The 22,768-nt window shown below is 42.2% G+C and overlaps 1 long non-coding RNA gene across 1 annotated transcript; it reads right to left on the reverse strand.

Annotated features, from left to right (window-relative positions):
• Positions 1–6,621: 6,621 nt before the first annotated feature.
• On the reverse strand, positions 6,622–8,017 carry LOC134321309 (uncharacterized). Its single transcript, XR_010013833.1, has 3 exons — positions 7,952–8,017; positions 7,011–7,102; positions 6,622–6,717 (listed from the first exon to the last, which is right to left on the reverse strand). It is a non-coding gene; the product is annotated as an uncharacterized LOC134321309 (long non-coding RNA).
• Positions 8,018–22,768: the final 14,751 nt, after the last annotated feature.

Below are 22,768 nucleotides of genomic sequence, written 5' to 3' on the forward strand. Positions count from 1 at the left end.
TATATTTCTAAGATGGTAGAAGGCTGTTTTGGTGATGGTTTTTATATGGCTGGTGAATGTGAGATCTGAGTCTAATAGAACGCCAAGATTTCGGACTTGGTCTTTGGTTTTTAGAGCCCGGGAACTGAGGTGTTCACTGACACTGGTCCTCTTTTCTTTGCTACCAAACACAACAATCTCTGTTTTGTGTCTTATTTAACTGTAAAAAATTCTGGCTCATCCAGTTATTGATGTCCTCCAGACACTGACACAGTGAATCTATTGGGCTGTAATCATCTGGTGAGAGAGCCAGATATATCTGTGTGTCATCTGCATAACTATGGTAATCAATGTTGTTAGCCTGTAGCATTTGGCCTAATGGCAGCATATAAAGATTGAACAGAAGAGGTCCGAGAACTGATCCCTGGGGGATTCCACATGTCATAGCCACCCTGTCAGATTCATAGCTGCCAATAGTGACGAAGTAACTCCGGTCTTCTAAATAAGACCTGAACCAATTAAGGACTGTTCCGGAAAGACCAACCCAGTTTTCCAACCTATCCAGCAATATTCTATGATCTACAGTGTCAAAGGCAGCACTAAGATCCAGTAAAACCAGAACTGATATTTTACCCGAGTCAGTATTCAGCCGTAGATCATTTAACACTTTTATGAGAGCCGTTTCAGTGCTGTGGTGAGCTCGAAAGCCTGACTGAAATTTGTCAAAATAACTACTGGAATTCAAAAAACTGCTGACTTGACTGTAAACAACTTTCTCAATGATCTTAGCTATGAAAGGAAGATTTGAGATCGGCCTGTAGTTGTTTAACACAGACGCATCCAGAGTTCTCTTTTTTAGGAGTGGCTTAATGGCAGCTGTTTTCAGTGACTTTGGGAAAACGCCTGATGCTAGTGAGCCATTAACTATTTGTTGCAAATCAGTTTTTACAGAGTTAAAAATAGTTTTAAAAAATTCAGATGGCAGTATGTCGAGACCATGTCGATGATTTAAGATGCTGAACTGTTTTCTCCAGTGTTTTTTGGTCTATTGTATTAAATATTGACATACTAGTCATGTTATTTCTAGGTGTCTGTAGGGGCAGCATGGTTTCATCTTTTGACTGAGTGGCGTTGATGGTCAGTCTAATAGTTTGGATTTTTTCACAGAAGAAATGAGCAAATTCATTACATTTCTCTGTGGACAGAAGTTCTGGTGTGATCCGTTTTGGAGGATTTGTAAGCTTGTCGACCACGTTGAATAGTGTTGTTGATGTTCCTGTTAATGATCTTAGAGAAGTGCAGCTGTCTAGCCCTGCATAACTCCGAGTTAAAACTACAAAGGCTTTGCTTATAGAGATCATAGTGGATTTGAAGTTTCGTTTTCCTCCACTTACGTTCAGCTCTCCTGCATTCTCTTTTCAGAGCTATTACCATCATTGTGTTATGCCATGGTGCTTTCTGTTTGCTCAACGTTTTCATGACTTTTACAGGGGCAACCACATCCATGACAGTCAATATTTTCATGTTAAAGTTATCCAGGAGTTCATCAACTGACTGCAATTAAAGTTGGTGATATAGCTATGGCCTCCATAAACTGAGAACTAGTACTTTCATTTATGTACCTTTTCTTAACAGAAACAGAGCTAGTTTGAGCATCTGGAGTGATCAGCATTTTAAAGAAGACACAAAAATTATCAGAGAGGGCCAAGTCCTTGACCATAACAGAAGAAATGTTAAGACCTTTAGAAATAACTAGATCCAGAGTGTGCCCTCGAGTATGTGTAGGCCCTTTCACATGTTGCAATAGACCAAATGTGTCAAAAAGTCCAAAAAGTTCTTTGGTGTTATTGTCCTTGTTATTATCTAAGTGGATGTTAAAATCCCCAGTTATGATGAAGAAGCTGTACTCAGTGGAGATAACTGACAGTAGTTCAGCAAATTCATCTATAAAATGTGCAGAGTATCTTGGAGGTTTATAAATGGTTAAAAATAAAATTTTGGAAGTACCCTTCAAAATAAAACAGAGGTATTCAAAAGACATAAAATTGCCAAGTACAGTCTCTTTGCACTGGAATACATCTTTAAATAAGGCAGCTACTCCTCCACCTTTTCTACCACTTCCACACACATTCATAGAACTGAAGTTTGCTGGTGCTGTTTCATTAAGAACAGTAGCACTGCTGCCTTCTGCTAACCATGTTTCAGTTAGAAACAGAAATCTAAACTGTAGGATAGAATTATGTCATTCACTAAAAATAATTTATTGGCTAGAGATCTAATATTAAGCAGAGCTAGCTTTAAAAGAACCACAGGAGCCCCTGGGGCAGCCCGAGGTTGTCGTGGTACAGGTACGAGGTTAGAGGTACAGGTACGAGGCTTTAGTCCACTTCAGTAGGCTACTTAGACATGCCTCACGGTAACTAGAAAAAACGAGTGACGAGTTTCACCACATAAAACATGGAGCTACAGCACAGCCACATATACACACAAATGTTACGAACAGTGTTGTTACTCCTACGTACATTCAACTGATGCCGTTATCAACTAAATATCACCAGATAACAAAATATCATGTACAAATAGCTTATTTTGGTAATGTTATGAATGCTGGCTCTCTAGTGTATCACTTTTGGCTAGACCATTAGCTAGTTGTTTATCAACTGGCCGATTAGTTCTATGTTTAGCGAGCTAGCTCGCTTTCTGTCTTGATAGCGTTTTAAAAGAGTAGGTGACTATTATCAAGTAATTCTAATTTCTGTACCTGTTACTGATGATATAAAGACGTCTTTCTGTCTGAGTGATAAAAAACTAGTATTTGTGTTAGATATAATGCAAACTGTACTATTACCAAAGACGGATTATTGTTTAAACTGACAGAAAAAGAAAAATCCCGCTTAAACTTACCGTATTGTGATTCACAGCAGAAATATGCTTACTGTAGAATTCGCCCACCACTGAATCTTGACCATGATCCTTTGCAGATCTACAGTAAAATGCTGTGTACAGGTTCTACAGTAAGAATTTTATCATTCTACAGTAGTAATACTGTAAAAACTACAGAAATTTGTTACAGTGTAGACTGTATGTTAAATCAAAATAATGATCACAAGAGCCAAACCTGTATAAAAATCCCTAGATTAAATCAAATTATTACTGTACCTGATATTTAAAGAATGAAGTTTGGTGGCCTTATCAGGTTTAACAACTACGCCATCTGACAGTCAGACTAAAGGTTGTAATTAAAACACCCAGCCTTGTATTTTTTTGTGTTTACAGGTTAAATCTAGCATGTCAAATATGGAAATCACCACGGCTAGATGTCAGGAAAGGGAAAAATTTGCATTTTCTTTTTCTCGCAGAGTGTGATAGATAGATAGATAGATAGATAGATAGATAGATAGATAGATAGATAGATAGCTTTAAGAATTTAATTAATTTTTTGTAAGCATAACATTTAGAATTTGTAATTAATGATTAAATGCTTTTTCTCTTATCAGTTGGTTCTTTAAACACATTTGTTTACGCTTATAAATATTCATATTTAAGTAGAAAAACATTGAGTGTTCATCTGATGTGGATACACTGCATACAGGAAGTGAGGGCTGCTATAAAGAGAATTCATTTTTTTAGCAGGGACAATTCTGTTATAGCACCTTGATTAGTTTAATTTCGACTTTTATATCACATCCACATCGTTGTTTCTGCTTTGCAGTAGGAAATAATTGGTTAATGTGACTATAGCGCCCTCTTTGTACCATGTGTTTTCAGGTGGCTGTGAATACCTATTGTAAGACGTCTTTGCGCATCTTGACCACAAGATGTCACCAAGACAGCTTTTTACTGGTTTGTGTAATTACAACCCCAAATCAGAAAAAGTTGGGACGGCATATAAAAAGAAAATAATAAAAACACAGAGTTTCTTACATTTACTTTGACTTTTATTTGATGTCAGACATACCATGACAGACCCTGTACTTGTCATATTTTAGCACAAGTAGGGTAACTCGCTATTTTCCCAGTATTTCTTTGTCGGAGACAGTAGGAGTTGCTGCTTCAGGGGCAGAAAGGCTAATCATCATCAGGCCACGTTTTATTAGACATGACCAGTTCAGTGACACTTCTGATACTCAAACTCTCAAACTCGTGTCCTCATAGCAGTGGGCTAACACATTTGCCTGCTGCGCCAGCCTAGCACCAGCTGTGTGGTTTAAAATGAGGACCCTTAGTTCACATTTAATTAAGAAAGAAATTGAAGATGAACCTTGAATTGCAAACCGAATGTAAATGTGTCTGAAGAGCATGTGCCAGCCCAGCAGGTGCTTTTACTTTGGTTATACACTTTGCATGGCAGCTGTGATGTCTCAGCACCGTGACTTAGCACACGTCAAGCGTATCGGAGTGTTTCAGAAACGTCAGATAGAAAGAAATCAAATGTAAATATTTAATGTGGATTGTAGAATAACAGTTAATCAGTAACTGCTGCTGTACATTCTGAAGACCACCGAGTTCAAACCCTTCTGAAGGAAACATCAAAATTACAGCCATTTAAATTTCACTTCTAAATATGTTCCCAAAGGCTAATAATTCAATGACCAGCTTGGACCAACAACCAGTGTATAAAGATCTGGTCTGTTTTTCTTTTTTAAACCAAGAAGGTTGCTTCATTTATGTTAGGATTGGTTCGGGTGTGGGGTTTGCACTCTCTCTATTTCCTCAGCTGCTCCAGTTAGGGGTGGCCGGCGGATCGTGATCAGCATTATTGATTTGGCACAGTTTTTATGCCAAATGCCCTCTCTGACAGGACCCTCCCTATTTATCCGGGCTTGGGACCAACACTACAATGCACTGGGTACCTATAGGACAATTCTGTGTCTCCAATTAGCCTGACTGCATGTTATTGGACTTTGGGAGGAAACCGGAACACCTGGAGGAAACCCACACAGACACGGGGAGAACATGTAAACTCCGCACAGAAAGGACCCGGAACGCCCCACCTGGGGATCGAACTCAGGACCTTCTTGCTGTGAGGCGACAGAGCTACCCACTTAGCCACCGTGCCGGGGTTTTTGCACTGTACCAGGTATTTTATTTTAGGTTATGTTACTTATTTATCTAGAATTTAGTCATATCCAATTACCCCATTCCACTTCACTCTCTCTATTGCAACAGACCTCCACTTCTGACCAAAGAGGGCCCTGACTAAAACACGCCCCCTCTGACACGTGCGCAGCAGCCGACCGCTTCTTTTCACCTTCATGATAAAGGTTCATATGGACTGGTTCGGGTTTGGGGTTTGTTTGCACTGTTCCGGGTATTTATTCCTGTTTTTTTTGAAGGCTTGTTACCTTATACTTTATTAAACCAAACTGGATGGATAATAAAATCTTATACTCGCTTCTTAACCTCAAGACTAACATGCCAGTCTGTGTCTGTGATTCTGGTTAACATAAATTCCTTCTTTTAATTAGAAATTGCAATGCAAAATATAGATTTGTTCATGATTTATTGGTAACATAACATGCCTGGTATCTCTACATTTACACTTTATACAACATATTCATCCTAATTAACAACAAGAATATTAACATGAGCTGAAATGGTGGGGAAATTACTACACATACAGAAACAGCTATAAACAGTAAAATAGGGGAATCAACATCATTTTTAGCATCTTGTTAACGTCCAAGTGAGGGCCAAACGTTTATGAGCACAGTACGTACTTGTTAGCTGGAGTAACAAAGTAGAATTTGTTTTACAGTAATAAAAGAGTGTATTAAGAGCATTATTGTTTATAATAGTTGAGTTATATGGTTTATCTAAAGCAATCCATTGTCGCAGTCCTTGAGCAGACATTACAGAGACCCCAACTCCTCCATCCTGCTGCCTTTACCATGATGCCTAACATGTAATGACGAATAAAAACCTGTAACCAAGCTACAGACTAAAACTAATTTGGTGTCGGAATTTCAATAACTCGTATTTCTCAACTCCATGCCTCCAAGGATCGAGTGCTGTACTAAAAATAAGTGTGTGTATTTCAGTGAACCTCAGAAGTCCATCACTGCTCCCCTGCGAGGGATCATTTTAACCCTGTGAAGGCTACAAATAACATTAAATGTCTCCCCCCACGAGAGTCATGCCTGGAGTTGGTGTTCCAAGGTAAAGTTACAAGGCCATTGACATAATCCAGCCCCGGGATGAAGACGCGCGGTCGTCTTGTGGGCTCTGGTGCAATGGGTAAGAGGGTAAGAGACACATGGGATCATGTTTTGAATGTACTAGCCCCTAGTTTCTAAATTTTAGGCCAGGATTGTGATGATTCTCATCGATGTACCTTTTAGACCTGTTTGAACAAGCTAGTCAGATTAAAAGACTTTAAGCAAAGTAACCAAATTGTGCTGGAACAAAATTTGGGTAAAGCTCCTTCAAGTACAAAATGTGACCTGAGAAGACACTGGAGACGGCGGCTTAGGAAGGCTGGGTCACTTTAAGGTCCGGTTAATGACTACCAAAATGGATTGTTGCGATTAAATCAGTTCCAGACCCCCAATAATGACACATTCTAATAATTTTAACCTGTACAACATCTTACTAACACATTAAACACAATAAATATGAACTAAATGAAGAGAAATCCTATTGACTTTTTATTTTGTGAAACACCTTTCCATCTGGGTTCTCCTTCCATTTCAGAGAGATGCTCTCACCCATCCCATGTTCCTTCAGCATCTGCTGGATCTAAAGAACAAAGTGACTTTATTACAAAATAGTACAGGATGAGGTTACCTTAGACCTCCACAAGTCTGGTACATTGGGAGTAATTTAGGAGTCATTTCCAAACACCTGAAGGTACCACGTTGTTCTATTCAAATGATAATATGCAAATTTAAGCACCATGGAACAGCACAGGATCTCGGCTCTGTCACGACCTGGCCGGGTGCCCAACAGACACAATCGGCCATGTCTGTCGGACGGCTGAATCCTTTTATTATGTTAGTGATGAGTGAAACGTAGTGGCGGGAGAGACTGACCTTCTCCAACGTCGCTGCTTTTACTGCAGGATCGTCCACATCCTGATCTGACACGACCTTAATTCTGATCATCTGCCTCTGTCCCATGACGACTGCATGGAAACACGTCCACACCAGCACATTCACAAAATTAAACTGATATTTGGAAACAACAAACCCCATTTCCAAAAAATTTGGGACATTTTGTTAAGCGCAGTAAAAAGAAGAATCTGTGATGTGTTTGTATTTTTGGATATTTATTTAATTGATAATTGAGAGAAAAGATTACAATGGTTTGACTGATAAGCTTGTAGTTTGTAAAGATAAACACATTTTGAATTGAATGCCTGCAACACACTCCAGAAAAGCTAGGACGGAGGCGTGTTCCCCCTGTGTTCTATCAATTATCTTATTAATGAGACCTTTAAATGCTTTGTGAACTGAGTACACTAATTGTTGCTTTTGTTGTTTTGCAAGTTGAATTTTTCTCTGTTCTTGCTCAATACGAGACTTTAGTGGCTCAACAGTCCGTGTTTGCCGTCGTCTGATTCTCCTCTTCATGCTGCACTGTACATTATCGATAGCAAACGATTTGGACTTTCACACAATGGCAGACTTTGGTGGATCCTCCTTTTATACTCAATCATGATTCTCTCACCTGCTACCCAATCACCTGTTTATTGTGAAAGGCTGTAACTTAAATGTTCTACAAACCTTACAGTCTAATTTTACCCCTGTCCCAACTTTTTGGGAGTGCACTGCAGGCATTAAATTCTACATGTGGTTTTATCTACAAAAAATAATTATCAACAATAATCTACTTTCTACTTCTAACAGTTAAAGATTCAGGAGAATTCTGTTTTACAAAATGTCCCAATTTTTTTTTAATTGGTTTTTTATTTACAAGTATGTAGCTGCAGATTAAAGAAGTAGAAAATACAAGACTGAACACCTCAGCTTACCTGAGTAACAGAAGAAAGGCTTCAAATCTGAGCACGGTGCATTAACGTACTGATCATTATTTATACAGCCACAATGTGCATTTGTGCTCTGGTCAGGTAGCCCTGGTGCCCAATTAATGGTGGACAAGGAGGTCTGATCAGACCACTTCCAGGCATCTTTGAACAGGCCAAACCAGTTAACGACACTCCTCCTAGCAATCAGTGTCTTTATATCTGAGTTGTCCATGTTATTTAATGAGCTGGCCAAGTGTGCTGCTGCCTGCAGTAGGTCTGAGCATCGTACCACGTCTTTGCAACTGTGTAGTAAACGTACCGATTAATGCCAGAGTTCCTTTCTGTGGAAATGAGAAATAAAAACAGGGGAATCATTTCTGACCTTAATATTCAAGTAAAGTACACAGTGGTCTAGAAAACACACCCCAAACCTCATTGAACTAATACGTCAATTATAGAGAGTCAAAGATCAGAAGAAGGTAGAAACCTAAACTCTCCCTTTGTCACTGTCACTAGCATCCAAGAACCAGCAAAAATGACAGGTAATTAAATGCAGTTAACACTACACTGTTACTCACCATCAAAACATGTGAAGAAATACATATCCGTGCATGTTGCATCCCACCAAGTCCCATCCAAATTTATCGCCACACATTCTTCTCTTGGTCCATTGTTGGGCTGACCAGAACCCCACACTGTCCAGCTTCCTAACGTAATGTTACCAAGGGACCAGCGCCAGCTGTAAATGTCCTCATACAGTCCAGTCCAAGCACTGGACGTAAACTGTTTGCTTTTAGCTTCATCCTGAAATCGGACCCTGTTTGCATCACCTTCGATGGTTGCCAGGTCAGCATGGTTGGCTCGGCAATAGACCTGAGCATCACTCCATGTTTTCAACTGCTGGATCAGGTAGTACTTACGAGGGACAGACAGGACGAGTGGAAGGGCTCCTGTGAATGAGATTTATTAAGAACAAGTCAATAAAAGTCATACATAAAAGAGAAATTCTAAAGTATTCGCATAACCACCATCTACATGCTTGCACACACACAATCACATCTCTCACCAGTGCTGAGCTAGAATCTCACTCACATTTTCTTCACCTCTCTAAATGATTTCAGCTGTTTCACTCACATCAGTTGCTAACTAAGACATGGTTTGATGAGTGTGATGTAATTAGTGTGGAGGAACTCCAGTAGCCTCCAGAGCCCTGACCTCAAACTTCAATTGAACACCTCTGAAAGAACTGAGTTAAAAAGTAAGCCTATTATTTTTATTTTAATACTCGGCTTGTTTACAAAAACTGACACTGTGTTTTTCATGTGTTTTGGAGTGAAACTCTCCAGTGTTAATTAGAAGAAGGGGTTGAATAAAAAGTACTAGCCAAACTTGTCAAGATTTAGATAGGGAAAGTTAGGGAAGCCTCAAAACCAGCTGGGACTGGCAATGGCAATCAGCTGCCGGTGCCACTCATAACGTTGATTCACGGATGGGGTCCCCTCACGAAAAGGAACATCTCTGGCACCTCTGGGGCAATCCGCTCTCCCAGGGTTTTTCTGTCACTAAGGAGTTCCCACAAAAATAAGTATGCTGGCATACTGGACCAGGCTGTGCAGCCCAGCAGCCTGTTATTGGAGCTGGCAAATCTGAGAGGGAGAAACCGTGATATGTAGAAAAACGTCCACTTGGAGTGAATTAACACTCATGAGGCACAGGTGACTGTCAATATAGATAAACTGGCACATCATCTGCACCTCCATGCCACCTCGGCCAGCCAAAATGGCAATGCAGAAGGACAAGACTCTTAATGTGGCTCACATTAAGAGCATTACTCAATAATTTCTTTTGGGATAAATAAAGTATCCATCCATCCATCCATCCATCCATCCATCCATCCATCCATCCATCCATCCATCCATCCATCCATCCATCCATCCATCCATCCATCCATCCATCCATCCATCCATCCATCCATCCATCCATCCATCCATCCATCCATCCATCCATCCATCCATCCATCCATCCATCCATCCATCCATCCATCCATCCATCCATCCATCCATCCATCCATCCATCCATCCATCCATCCATCCATCCATCCATCCATCCATCCATCCATCCATCCATCCATCCATCCATCCATCCATCCATCCATCCATCCATCCATCCATCCATCCATCCATCCAATCTATCTTCTAAATCCAACCAACACATAGTTCCAACTCATACAAACCAGATTAAAAACTATTTTCCTCACCTGTTAAAAACAGGAAGATGATCAGTCGCTGCTCCATCATTAATGTTACTGATGAACTCACTGAGGAGTAAAAAACAGCACTTAGACCTTCATCAGTACAACATGTTCAACCACATCATCACTACAAATCATACAAACATAATTCTGGAAAGGTTGGTACATTTTGTAAATCCAAAAAACTCAACATTCTGGGATTTTTATTTATTCACTGAGTGTATAACCACCGCTTTATCCTATTCAGGGTCACTGTGGTTCCCCGAGCAGGTCAACATGTGTCTCTTTAAAATTCCAAAATACGCCTCTGCGTCAGTGGTCCCTTCACACATGTCATATGCAGTGATGCACTTATACCCAATTAACCTAACTGCATGTTTTTGGACTGTGGGAGGAAAGGACGCGGCCATCCCCCCGGGGGATCAAACCCAGGAACCTTCTTGCTGTGAGGCGACAGTGCTACCCATTAAGCCCTACTGTATAAACTCCCCCCAAAAATGTATAAATCACAGATTGTTACAAAATGGTTCAACTATTTTTTTTTTGGTGAGAGAAAATATTCCCTTCTCATCTGCTGCCTTCACCCTGTCTCCTACATCCCCCCCAAATCCTGTCTCCCCACACCTTTACGGATATTGAAATGAACCTTCCTGTCTCCTGACTCCTGTATGCTGAATTTCTAACAATGGGTAACCTGTAACTACATGTCCTACCATGAATGGAATCAAAGTGGAAAACATCCCCTTCAAATCTTCATAAATGAATAAATAAGCTTGACAATAAAGATTTAATTGTATAACAAATAATGCAAGTCATACAGGTCAGGTTCGATCCCCAGGTGGGGCGGTCCGGGTCCTTTCTGTGTGGAGTTTGAATGTTCTCCCCGTGTCCGCATGGGTTTCCCCACAGTCAAAAGACGTGCAAGTGAGGTGAATTGGACTATGTTTGATATAACCTTGTGAACTGATTAACCTTGTGTAATGAATAACTACCGTTCCTGTCATGAATGTAACCAATGTGTAAAAACATGACGTTAAAATCCTAATAAACAAACAAACAAAAACATACAGGTCAGGTGCGAGTCTACATACACCTGTAAGGAACATGTCTGGTACTGTATGTCACTGCAAGTGTGGGATTGAAATGATTTCTGCAACTGCACTTTCTTTTTGTATAATTTTAATAATAAACACCAGTGTTTATTTATTTATTATTGTAATTAAAGCTTTATAATGGTATTTAACTTTGTGATTCCTCCTCGGTCATCTTGGCCAAAACCTGGCCTGCCTTGAATCTAAAGCTCATAGAACATGGTTACTGTTCCACTCTGTAGGTAATTAAAACCAATAAATGTGAGGAAGTCATCAGAATGCCCTGAACGATCTGAATTCCTGAATGTATATATACATATATATAATTTTTTTACCCCAGCGGATTTTAAGAAAACCTTGTAGAAATGTATAGAAGCATTTAAATTGGTGCTTTTATGATCAAGTCACAGAAAAAAGAGATCATAAAAATGACTTTCAGACCTGTAACACATAATGTAAATACATACACTTGTAACGGTTTGTGGGCTAGACGGACAGGAGGGGCGGACACAAACGCGGAGATGTGTGACAGAAACTATATTTAATAACAATAAAGACAAGACAGGGTAAACTGACAGAACAGGACTGAACAGGACTAACGGACAGGCGAAACAAAGACTAAACCGGCTAAACAGACTAAACAGGCTAACGGACAGGCTAAACAGGCTAACGGGGCTAAACAGGCTAACGGACAGGCTAAACAGGCTAACGGGGCTAAACAGGCTAACGGGGCAAACAAACAGGCTAAACAGGCTAACGGGGCTAAACAGGCTAACGGGGCAAATAAACAGGCTAAACAAAGACTAAACAGGCAAAACAGACTAAACAGGCTAACGGCCAGGCTAAACAGGCTAACGGGGCTAAACAGGCTAACGGACAGGCTAAACAGGCTAACGGGGCTAAACAGGCTAACGGGGCAAACAAACAGGCTAAACAGGCTAACGGGGCTAAACAGGCTAACGGGGCAAACAAACAGGCTAAACAGACTAAACAGGTTAAACAGACGAAACAGGCGAAACCGACGAAACAGGTCAGACAGAGCAGACAGAGCAGACAGAGCAGACAGAGCAGACAGAGCGAGAACAGACAGAGTACCAGGAGCCGAGATCCCAGACGCAAACAGAGTTACCATGCAATAGTCTCCAACCAGCCTTTCCCTGAGCCTCTCCTAAATAGTAGCAGCTGGGGCTAATTAGCCCCAGCTAACCAATCAGGAGAGGGAGGCTGGCTGGAGACTGGGGAGAGAAGGGCGTGGCACACTGGAGCACAGGATCACCCTGAGGCTCCAAGCGTGACAGTAGGCCCCTCCCCGAAGGCACGACTCCTGGCGTGCCCAAATACAAAACAAAAAGGAGGTCCTGGACCTTGAGGGGCAAATTCGAAGTCATTCAAAAAATTCTGAGGCAGGCATGACAAAAGTTCAGAAGCGCCGTCGGTGGGTGCTGATAAAGAACCAGGATCACCCTCTGGGGGTGCTGACTTGACAGGAGCGCCTTTGGAGACAGGAGTGCCATCAGGGGGCACCGACTCGGGAACAAGAGCGCCATCGGAGGGCGCCAATTTGGGAACAGAAGCACCATCAAAGGACACCAACTCTGGAACAGGAGCGCCATCAGGGGGCGCCAACTCAGGAACAGAAGTGCCGTCGGAGGACACCAACTCAGGAACAGAAGTGCCGTCGGAGGACACCAACTCGGGAACAGAAGTGCCGTCGGAGGACACCAACTCGGGAACAGAAGTGCCGTCGGAGGACACCAACTCGGGAACAGAAGTGCCGTCGGAGGACACCAACTCGGGAACAGAAGTGCCGTCGGAGGACACCAACTCGGGAACAGAAGTGCCGTCGGAGGACACCAACTCGGGAACAGGAGCGTCGGAGGACACCAACTCGGGAACAGGAGCGCCATCGGGATGCGCCAACTCGGGAACAGGAGCGCCATCGGGATGCGCCAACTCGGGAACAGGAGCGCCATCGGGATGCGCCAACTCGGGAACAGGAGCGCCATCGGGATGCGCCAACTCGGGAACAGGAGCGCCATCGGGATGCGCCAACTCGGGAACAGGAGCGCCATCGGGATGCGCCAACTCGGGAACAGGAGCGCCATCGGGATGCGCCAACTCGGGAACAGGAGCGCCATCGGGATGCGCCAACTCGGGAACAGGAGCGCCATCGGGATGCGCCAACTCGGGAACAGGAGCGCCATCGGGATGCGCCAATTCGGGAACAGAAATCAACTGCGGTGAGCCTGGCGAAGAGGCTTCGGGAGTCAGCTGAGGTGAGCCTGGCGAAGAGGCTTCGGGAGTCAGCTGCGGTGAGCCTGGCGAAGAGGCTTCGGGAGTCAGCTGCGGTGAGCCTGGCGAAGAGGCTTCGGGAGTCAGCTGCGTTGACCCTTGAGAAGAGGCGTCCAGAGTCAGCTGCGTGGACCCTTGAGAAGAGGCGTCCGGAGTCAGCTGCGTGGACCCTTGAGAAGAGGCGTCCGGAGTCAGCTGCGTGGACCCTTGAGAAGAGGCGTCCGGAGTCAGCTGCGTGGACCCTTGAGAAGAGGCGTCCGGAGTCAGCTGCGAGGACCCTGGCGAAGAGGCGTCCGGAGTCAGCTGCGTGGACCCTTGAGAAGAGGCGTCCGGAGTCAGCTGCGTGGACCCTTGAGAAGAGGCGTCCGGAGTCAGCTGCGTGGACCCTTGAGAAGAGGTGTCCGGAGTCAGCTGCGAGGACCCTGGTGAAGAGGCGTCCGGAGTCAGCTGCGAGGACCCTGGCGAAGAGGCGTCCGAAGTCACTTGAGAAAACACTGGAGAAACGTCATTCAGCTGCGAGGACCCTGGAGAGGCGTCCGAAATCAGCTGCGAAAACACTGGAGAAACGTCATTCAGCTGCGAGGACCCTGGAGAGGCGTCCGAAGTCAGCTGCGAAAACACTAGAGAAACGTCACTCAGCTGTGAGGACCCTGGAGAGGCGTCCGAAATCAGCTGCGAAAACACTAGAGAAACATCACTCAGCTGTGAGGACCCTGGAGAGGCGTCCGAAGTCACTTGGGAGAACACTGGAGAGGCGTCCGAAATCAGCTGCTTGGACCCTGGATATGCGTCAAAAGTCAGCTGTTTGGACCCTGGAGAGACTGGACTCGGCTGCGAGAACACTGGAGAGGCGTCCGAAATCAGCTGCTTGGACCCTGGATAAGCGTCAGAAGTCAGCTGTTTGGACCCTGGAGAAACTGGACTCAGCTGCGAAAACACTGGAGAGGCGTCCGAAATCAGCTGCTTGGACCCTGGATATGCGTCAGAAGTCAGCTGTTTGGACCCTGGAGAAACTGGACTCAGCTGCGAAAACACTGGAGAGGCGTCCGAAATCAGCTGCTTGGACCCTGGATATGCGTCAGAAGTCAGCTGTTTGGACCCTGGAGAAACTGGACTCAGCTGCGAAAACACTGGAGCCGGCGAACCAACAGAAGGACTCCCGGAGCCCTTGGGGTCGAAACCGGAAACAGGACCTAAATAATTTTGGCTGGCTCCTAACGTGGACTTGGGACAGTCACGAGCTTTATAAGCGGGCACTGGCTCCTGGACCACATCCGCAGTGGGCACTGGGGAAAATTTAACCTCCCCAGTGGGCACTGGATGCCAGGTATAAGCTGCAGTGGGCACTTTGCTACATGGAAATTTGGTTCTCATGAGGCCCTCAAAATCCTTCACCGAGTTCAGCACAACTCCCCTGTCAGACCAAAGCTGCTTAGCCCACTCATGAGCAGCACCCCTCAGTCTAGACATCATAAATCGTACCTTGTCGATTTCAGTTGGCTGGGGGTCCAGAAGGTTCTGCAGGTAGAGCTGGCTCTGTAGAAGGAAGCCTTCAACACTATGGTTGCTTCCATCATAAGGAGCCGGCCTACTAAGCGGGAAGACCAGAGGAAACCTCATAGAGCCAAAGTCTGGGAAAACGTGAACAAGCAACATCTCGCTGTGTCCTAATTGGGGGAGACTATTCTGTAACGGTTTGTGGGCTAGACGGACAGGAGGGGCGGACACAAACGCGGAGATGTGTGACAGAAACTATATTTAATAACAATAAAGACAAGACAGGGTAAACTGACAGAACAGGACTGAACAGGACTAACGGACAGGCGAAACAAAGACTAAACCGGCTAAACAGACTAAACAGGCTAACGGACAGGCTAAACAGGCTAACGGGGCTAAACAGGCTAACGGACAGGCTAAACAGGCTAACGGGGCTAAACAGGCTAACGGGGCAAACAAACAGGCTAAACAGGCTAACGGGGCTAAACAGGCTAACGGGGCAAATAAACAGGCTAAACAAAGACTAAACAGGCAAAACAGACTAAACAGGCTAACGGACAGGCTAAACAGGCTAACGGGGCTAAACAGGCTAACGGACAGGCTAAACAGGCTAACGGGGCTAAACAGGCTAACGGGGCAAACAAACAGGCTAAACAGGCTAACGGGGCTAAACAGGCTAACGGGGCAAACAAACAGGCTAAACAGACTAAACAGGTTAAACAGACTAAACAGGCGAAACCGACGAAACAGAGCAGACAGAGCAGACAGAGCAGACAGAGCAGACAGAGCAGACAGAGCAGACAGAGCAGACAGAGCGAGAGCAGACAGAGCGAGAGCAGACAGAGTACCAGGAGCCGAGATCCCAGACGCAAACAGAGTTACCATGCAATAGTCTCCAACCAGCCTTTCCCTGAGCCTCTCCTAAATAGTAGCAGCTGGGGCTAATTAGCCCCAGCTAACCAATCAGGAGAGGGAGGCTGGCTGGAGACTGGGGAGAGAAGGGCGTGGCACACTGGAGCACAGGATCACCCTGAGGCTCCAAGCGTGACAACACTGTAAAAAGGAGACTGTGAAATGTACAGTAACTTGCTGGCAGCAATTAGCCGGTAAGTTGCTGTAATAAGTTTTACAGTACACATACTGCAAATTTAATTACAGTAACTATAAAATACTGTAATAATTATTACAGTAATAATCACAGTACTGTAGCTCTTTTTACAGTAATTTCACATTACTGTAACCTATTACAGCAGTAATCACTTAACTGTAATTGTTATCACAATCTTTTAATTACAGCAAATATCAGACTACTTTAAAGGCATTGCAGCATTTAACACTAAAATAATGGGCTAAAAATCTTGGGCTAAAGTTTTCTTTCCTGCACTGTAAAGATAAAACAAGGAATTACTGTTACTGCTGTAGAAATGTATATACAAGACTGGAGACTATGACAATTTTGTTAATTCCTAACCTCCCATTAAATATATCACATTATTAAACACATTCTACTATTAAAAATGTGCTGTTTAAAATTCTTACCTGTTTTGGGGCTCTGTTTTGCTTTAGGCAAGGCAAGGCAAGTTTATTTGTATAGCACCTTTCATACACAGTGGCAATTCAAAGTGCTTTACATAAGGAAAAAAAAATTAATTAAAAGCATTAAAACATTCCTGAGATCTAAAACCTCAGAAAGACTTCTTGCAAACATTTAGTTACAATTAAGAACATGAAATTCAAACAAGAGAGATAAAAAAATTAAGGACATGAAAAATTAAAAGAAAATATTGTGAAGTATAACCTACAATTTAGGAAATATGAAATGAAAACAAGAGAGATATAAAATTAAGAACATGGAAACTAAAAGAAAATATAGTAAAATATACACTACAATTTAGAAGAGCATGAAAAACTAAAAGAAATATGGTAAAATGAGGGTAATAGCAAAAATGTCAAGCTCAATCATAGGCACAAGAAAAAAGAAAAGTTTTTAACCTGGATTTCTACATTTGAGGAACATCTAATATCTCCTGGCAGTCTGTTCCAGTTATATGCAGCCCAACAGCTAAATGCTGCTTCACCATGTTTAGTTTGGACTCTGGGCTCAACTAGCTGACCTGAGTCCATGGATCTAAGAGATCTACTGGGTTTATATTCTCTAAACATTTCTGAGATGTATTCTGGGCCGAACCCATTCAGTGATTTATAGACCAGTAGCAGCACTTTAAATTCTATTCTGTAACTAACCGGAAGCCAGTGTAGAGATTTTAGAACTGGAGTGATGTGCTCAGTTCTCTTCGTCTTAGTTAAAACTCTCTTTTTGGGAAGTCCAGTTAAGAGACCATTACAATAGTCCACCCTACTGGAGATAAAAGCATGGATCAGCTTCTCTAGGTCTTGTTGGCACACTAGACCCTTGATTTTGGCTATATTTCTAAGATGGTAGAAGGCTGTTTTGGTGATGGTTTTTATATGGCTGGTGAATGTGAGATCTGAGTCTAATAGAACGCCAAGATTTCGGACTTGGTCTTTGGTTTTTAGAGCCCGGGAACTGAGGTGTTCACTGACACTGGTCCTCTTTTCTTTGCTACCAAACACAACAATCTCTGTTTTGTGTCTTATTTAACTGTAAAAAATTCTGGCTCATCCAGTTATTGATGTCCTCCAGACACTGACACAGTGAATCTATTGGGCTGTAATCATCTGGTGAGAGAGCCAGATATATCTGTGTGTCATCTGCATAACTATGGTAATCAATGTTGTTAGCCTGTAGCATTTGGCCTAATGGCAGCATATAAAGATTGAACAGAAGAGGTCCGAGAACTGATCCCTGGGGGATTCCACATGTCATAGCCACCCTGTCAGATTCATAGCTGCCAATAGTGACGAAGTAACTCCGGTCTTCTAAATAAGACCTGAACCAATTAAGGACTGTTCCGGAAAGACCAACCCAGTTTTCCAACCTATCCAGCAATATTCTATGATCTACAGTGTCAAAGGCAGCACTAAGATCCAGTAAAACCAGAACTGATATTTTACCCGAGTCAGTATTCAGCCGTAGATCATTTAACACTTTTATGAGAGCCGTTTCAGTGCTGTGGTGAGCTCGAAAGCCTGACTGAAATTTGTCAAAATAACTACTGGAATTCAAAAAACTGCTGACTTGACTGTAAACAACTTTCTCAATGATCTTAGCTATGAAAGGAAGATTTGAGATCGGCCTGTAGTTGTTTAACACAGACGCATCCAGAGTTCTCTTTTTTAGGAGTGGCTTAATGGCAGCTGTTTTCAGTGACTTTGGGAAAACGCCTGATGCTAGTGAGCCATTAACTATTTGTTGCAAATCAGTTTTTACAGAGTTAAAAATAGTTTTAAAAAATTCAGATGGCAGTATGTCGAGACCATGTCGATGATTTAAGATGCTGAACTGTTTTCTCCAGTGTTTTTTGGTCTATTGTATTAAATATTGACATACTAGTCATGTTATTTCTAGGTGTCTGTAGGGGCAGCATGGTTTCATCTTTTGACTGAGTGGCGTTGATGGTCAGTCTAATAGTTTGGATTTTTTCACAGAAGAAATGAGCAAATTCATTACATTTCTCTGTGGACAGAAGTTCTGGTGTGATCCGTTTTGGAGGATTTGTAAGCTTGTCGACCACGTTGAATAGTGTTGTTGATGTTCCTGTTAATGATCTTAGAGAAGTGCAGCTGTCTAGCCCTGCATAACTCCGAGTTAAAACTACAAAGGCTTTGCTTATAGAGATCATAGTGGATTTGAAGTTTCGTTTTCCTCCACTTACGTTCAGCTCTCCTGCATTCTCTTTTCAGAGCTATTACCATCATTGTGTTATGCCATGGTGCTTTCTGTTTGCTCAACGTTTTCATGACTTTTACAGGGGCAACCACATCCATGACAGTCAATATTTTCATGTTAAAGTTATCCAGGAGTTCATCAACTGACTGCAATTAAAGTTGGTGATATAGCTATGGCCTCCATAAACTGAGAACTAGTGCTTTCATTTATGCACCTTTTCTTAACAGAAACAGAGCTAGTTTGAGCATCTGGAGTGATCAGCATTTTAAAGAAGACACAAAAATTATCAGAGAGGGCCAAGTCCTTGACCATAACAGAAGAAATGTTAAGACCTTTAGAAATAACTAGATCCAGAGTGTGCCCTCGAGTATGTGTAGGCCCTTTCACATGTTGCAATAGACCAAATGTGTCAAAAAGTCCAAAAAGTTCTTTGGTGTTATTGTCCTTGTTATTATCTAAGTGGATGTTAAAATCCCCAGTTATGATGAAGAAGCTGTACTCAGTGGAGATAACTGACAGTAGTTCAGCAAATTCATCTATAAAATGTGCAGAGTATCTTGGAGGTTTATAAATGGTTAAAAATAAAATTTTGGAAGTACCCTTCAAAATAAAACAGAGGTATTCAAAAGACATAAAATTGCCAAGTACAGTCTCTTTGCACTGGAATACATCTTTAAATAAGGCAGCTACTCCTCCACCTTTTCTACCACTTCCACACACATTCATAGAACTGAAGTTTGCTGGTGCTGTTTCATTAAGAACAGTAGCACTGCTGCCTTCTGCTAACCATGTTTCAGTTAGAAACAGAAATCTAAACTGTAGGATAGAATTATGTCATTCACTAAAAATAATTTATTGGCTAGAGATCTAATATTAAGCAGAGCTAGCTTTAAAAGAACCACAGGAGCCCCTGGGGCAGCCCGAGGTTGTCGTGGTACAGGTACGAGGTTAGAGGTACAGGTACGAGGCTTTAGTCCACTTCAGTAGGCTACTTAGACATGCCTCACGGTAACTAGAAAAAACGAGTGACGAGTTTCACCACATAAAACATGGAGCTACAGCACAGCCACATATACACACAAATGTTACGAACAGTGTTGTTACTCCTACGTACATTCAACTGATGCCGTTATCAACTAAATATCACCAGATAACAAAATATCATGTACAAATAGCTTATTTTGGTAATGTTATGAATGCTGGCTCTCTAGTGTATCACTTTTGGCTAGACCATTAGCTAGTTGTTTATCAACTGGCCGATTAGTTCTATGTTTAGCGAGCTAGCTCGCTTTCTGTCTTGATAGCGTTTTAAAAGAGTAGGTGACTATTATCAAGTAATTCTAATTTCTGTACCTGTTACTGATGATATAAAGACGTCTTTCTGTCTGAGTGATAAAAAACTAGTATTTGTGTTAGATATAATGCAAACTGTACTATTACCAAAGACGGATTATTGTTTAAACTGACAGAAAAAGAAAAATCCCGCTTAAACTTACCGTATTGTGATTCACAGCAGAAATATGCTTACTGTAGAATTCGCCCACCACTGAATCTTGACCATGATCCTTTGCAGATCTACAGTAAAATGCTGTGTACAGGTTCTACAGTAAGAATTTTATCATTCTACAGTAGTAATACTGTAAAAACTACAGAAATTTGTTACAGTGTAGACTGTATGTTAAATCAAAATAATGATCACAAGAGCCAAACCTGTATAAAAATCCCTAGATTAAATCAAATTATTACTGTACCTGATATTTAAAGAATGAAGTTTGGTGGCCTTATCAGGTTTAACAACTACGCCATCTGACAGTCAGACTAAAGGTTGTAATTAAAACACCCAGCCTTGTATTTTTTTGTGTTTACAGGTTAAATCTAGCATGTCAAATATGGAAATCACCACGGCTAGATGTCAGGAAAGGGAAAAATTTGCATTTTCTTTTTCTCGCAGAGTGTGATAGATAGATAGATAGATAGATAGATAGATAGATAGATAGCTTTAAGAATTTAATTAATTTTTTGTAAGCATAACATTTAGAATTTGTAATTAATGATTAAATGCTTTTTCTCTTATCAGTTGGTTCTTTAAACACATTTGTTTACGCTTATAAATATTCATATTTAAGTAGAAAAACATTGAGTGTTCATCTGATGTGGATACACTGCATACAGGAAGTGAGGGCTGCTATAAAGAGAATTCATTTTTTTAGCAGGGACAATTCTGTTATAGCACCTTGATTAGTTTAATTTCGACTTTTATATCACATCCACATCGTTGTTTCTGCTTTGCAGTAGGAAATAATTGGTTAATGTGACTATAGCGCCCTCTTTGTACCATGTGTTTTCAGGTGGCTGTGAATACCTATTGTAAGACGTCTTTGCGCATCTTGACCACAAGATGTCACCAAGACAGCTTTTTACTGGTTTGTGTAATTACAACCCCAAATCAGAAAAAGTTGGGACGGCATATAAAAAGAAAATAATAAAAACACAGAGTTTCTTACATTTACTTTGACTTTTATTTGATGTCAGACATACCATGACAGACCCTGTACTTGTCATATTTTAGCACAAGTAGGGTAACTCGCTATTTTCCCAGTATTTCTTTGTCGGAGACAGTAGGAGTTGCTGCTTCAGGGGCAGAAAGGCTAATCATCATCAGGCCACGTTTTATTAGACATGACCAGTTCAGTGACACTTCTGATACTCAAACTCTCAAACTCGTGTCCTCATAGCAGTGGGCTAACACATTTGCCTGCTGCGCCAGCCTAGCACCAGCTGTGTGGTTTAAAATGAGGACCCTTAGTTCACATTTAATTAAGAAAGAAATTGAAGATGAACCTTGAATTGCAAACCGAATGTAAATGTGTCTGAAGAGCATGTGCCAGCCCAGCAGGTGCTTTTACTTTGGTTATACACTTTGCATGGCAGCTGTGATGTCTCAGCACCGTGACTTAGCACACGTCAAGCGTATCGGAGTGTTTCAGAAACGTCAGATAGAAAGAAATCAAATGTAAATATTTAATGTGGATTGTAGAATAACAGTTAATCAGTAACTGCTGCTGTACATTCTGAAGACCACCGAGTTCAAACCCTTCTGAAGGAAACATCAAAATTACAGCCATTTAAATTTCACTTCTAAATATGTTCCCAAAGGCTAATAATTCAATGACCAGCTTGGACCAACAACCAGTGTATAAAGATCTGGTCTGTTTTTCTTTTTTAAACCAAGAAGGTTGCTTCATTTATGTTAGGATTGGTTCGGGTGTGGGGTTTGCACTCTCTCTATTTCCTCAGCTGCTCCAGTTAGGGGTGGCCGGCGGATCGTGATCAGCATTATTGATTTGGCACAGTTTTTATGCCAAATGCCCTCTCTGACAGGACCCTCCCTATTTATCCGGGCTTGGGACCAACACTACAATGCACTGGGTACCTATAGGACAATTCTGTGTCTCCAATTAGCCTGACTGCATGTTATTGGACTTTGGGAGGAAACCGGAACACCTGGAGGAAACCCACACAGACACGGGGAGAACATGTAAACTCCGCACAGAAAGGACCCGGAACGCCCCACCTGGGGATCGAACTCAGGACCTTCTTGCTGTGAGGCGACAGAGCTACCCACTTAGCCACCGTGCCGGGGTTTTTGCACTGTACCAGGTATTTTATTTTAGGTTATGTTACTTATTTATCTAGAATTTAGTCATATCCAATTACCCCATTCCACTTCACTCTCTCTATTGCAACAGACCTCCACTTCTGACCAAAGAGGGCCCTGACTAAAACACGCCCCCTCTGACACGTGCGCAGCAGCCGACCGCTTCTTTTCACCTTCATGATAAAGGTTCATATGGACTGGTTCGGGTTTGGGGTTTGTTTGC

The sequence above is a fragment of the Trichomycterus rosablanca genome, chromosome 10 (assembly GCF_030014385.1).
Source record: "Trichomycterus rosablanca isolate fTriRos1 chromosome 10, fTriRos1.hap1, whole genome shotgun sequence".
NCBI classification, from domain to species: Eukaryota; Metazoa; Chordata; class Actinopteri; order Siluriformes; family Trichomycteridae; genus Trichomycterus; species Trichomycterus rosablanca.